General features: G+C 40.5%; 1 long non-coding RNA gene across 1 annotated transcript; it reads right to left on the bottom strand.

The window, feature by feature from the left end:
- Window positions 1-244: 244 nt before the first annotated feature.
- LOC127299066 (uncharacterized) lies at window positions 245-1,834 on the bottom strand. Its single transcript, XR_007850291.2, has 3 exons — window positions 1,526-1,834; window positions 1,224-1,424; window positions 245-553 (listed from the first exon to the last, which is right to left on the bottom strand). It is a non-coding gene; the product is annotated as an uncharacterized lncRNA (long non-coding RNA).
- Between the last annotated feature and the right edge of the window lie 457 nt (window positions 1,835-2,291).

Here is a 2,291-nt window from a genome sequence, read left to right on the forward strand (position 1 = left end):
GTGTGCAATCACCCGAACCATTCCCTAAGGGCCACGCCCCCACCTACAGTATCCCTCTACCACCACCTGGCCCCTAGGATCCGGGTTCATACAACATACTTTGTCAAGCCAGAGCCATAGTAGCATGTGGTTGTACGTGAAGCTAATGAGCAAGGTTTGTCTACAATCTCTTTAAGCCTGGGTGACTTTCCGCAAGTGTGCACTAGCACCGTGGTCTTGCCCCCGATACAGCCACCCTCTCCATAACTCCACCATTCACCCAGGTAATTCATTAAACTTAGTTGTTTTTCCTTAACCTCTATCAAAACATTTTCCATAGCATAGCAGGTAACAACTAAATTTAATGGCGGCTAAAGGAGTCTAGGAGTGGTGTACCTAAACTACTAGGATTTATTAGCAGGCATAAAGCATAAACCCTAGACATGTCTACTATAAAAACACTACTGTGCAAGAATTAAAACTGGGACTTTTGGTGTGTGTCACTTGCCTTGGTGAGATGAGGAGTTGGTACACTCTTCGCAAAAACACTCGTTGCAATCAGCACAATCACAATCTACAAACAAAATTTTCACTCCATAAACATATAGCAACATATAGACAAGCACAAATAAAATATGGATGCAATATGTGGATTAAACATGAACAACACACTTAATATGTTATCTAGTTGTCAACTATATGCATGATGTCATGGCAAAATTTTAGTGTTGAATTAATAATTAAAAACATTTTCTATCAGTAGAAAGGACCTACAACACTAAACAAATACTACAAAGGAATTATATATAGGTCACGTTTTTCTTTTCTAATGCTGCCGTACAGAGGGCTCAATTATCTGTTAATAGCAAAAGGAATTACTCCAAAATAATTTGTAGAACTATTTATATAGCCAAAATACTCTATTTGAGTTTCTGCAAAAACTGTGTATAAATATGATGCAAAAGTGCAATATTATGTGTCTACTGTATTCTACACGTTTTTATGAATCCAAGGACACGAAGTTTGCTAAATTTGGATGTACGGAACTAAAGATATGATTTTTACAAGGTTCTATGTTTCTCTGTCCAATATATACGAAAATTAGACTGGATATGACAAGTGGCAGATTCCGATTAGTTGATACCCCTTCATCTAAGTGATCTATTTTGGCCCTTGGATTTAGATCATGTGGTTCACTGGAAATAAGGAATAGATATAAAAAAAAAACAAGGCAGCTCACGTACGGGAACGCGCAGCAGTATTGTCTGATGTCGCCGGCGTTGACGTTCCGGTGCTCCTTGGCGATGGCGGGGAAGACGGTGAAGCTCAGCTTGACAAGGGAAACTCGATGACAAAGTCGCGGCGTCGAGGTGCAGTAGTTCGCCGGAAATTGCTCGCCGGAAAACCTCTCGCCTACGTGCTCACAGTCGAAGATGGCGCCGTCGCTGTGGTGCACCAAAGATTGCGATTCAAAATCTGAGAGATGCGGAATGAAGAAAGAAAGGGTTTGGCGAAAACTAGAGGTCAAAAGATGGACCGTGCTCACCGCAATCGACGATTTACCGTGACGGTACCGTGGAATTGCGAGGTAAAATTAGAGCAGCCTGGAGGCTCTCGGTCTGTGCGGTTTGAGGGCAAATGAAGAGGACGGTGTGGAGCTTAAGTAGCAACAAACGGTGCATCAAATGGTGGCTTAAATCACCGGGAATCAATTCAAGAGTAAACAGAAGAAACTGACTGTGCGTTACGTTCGTGTGCTGTGCGACGCTTGGTGCCTGGGCTTGAAGACGATGACGTGGCGGTGGGACCCGCACATGAGGAAAAAGATTCGCTGGTCGCACGCGGCCAGGCCGGGCTGCATGATTGAGTTGCCTGGCTGGGTCGCTCATTTGGAGCTTGGCTTGGCCATTTGTCCGCTCGTTGTTTTTTTTTTTTTTTTTTTTTTACCAAATCTCTTTTCTCTTTCCTATTTTTAGTATTTGTAAAATAATTTGACAAATGGAATTTGATGAAAAGTAAGTCAAAACAAGTCAGAAAAATCTAAATAAAATATCAGTGAATTCCTTATTCAATAAAGAATATTTTGGAATCACTTTTAGTTTAAAAGAAAAACATTTTGATAAATTCGAATTTGGCACATAGGCCTACACGGCTTCCTTTCGGTTTAAGATTTATTTATAAACTTAAAGTTCATTCAAATTTTCTTAGGGAAATGCAAATGTGCAATGATGCTTATGAATGCAATGCATGCATTTGAAAACTCCATTTTTGGAAAAACTTTTTAGAAAGTTTTAGTTTCTTGTCAATCTTTC

Source organism: Lolium perenne, chromosome 1 (assembly GCF_019359855.2).
Source record: "Lolium perenne isolate Kyuss_39 chromosome 1, Kyuss_2.0, whole genome shotgun sequence".
In the NCBI taxonomy this organism is placed as follows: Eukaryota; Viridiplantae; Streptophyta; class Magnoliopsida; order Poales; family Poaceae; genus Lolium; species Lolium perenne.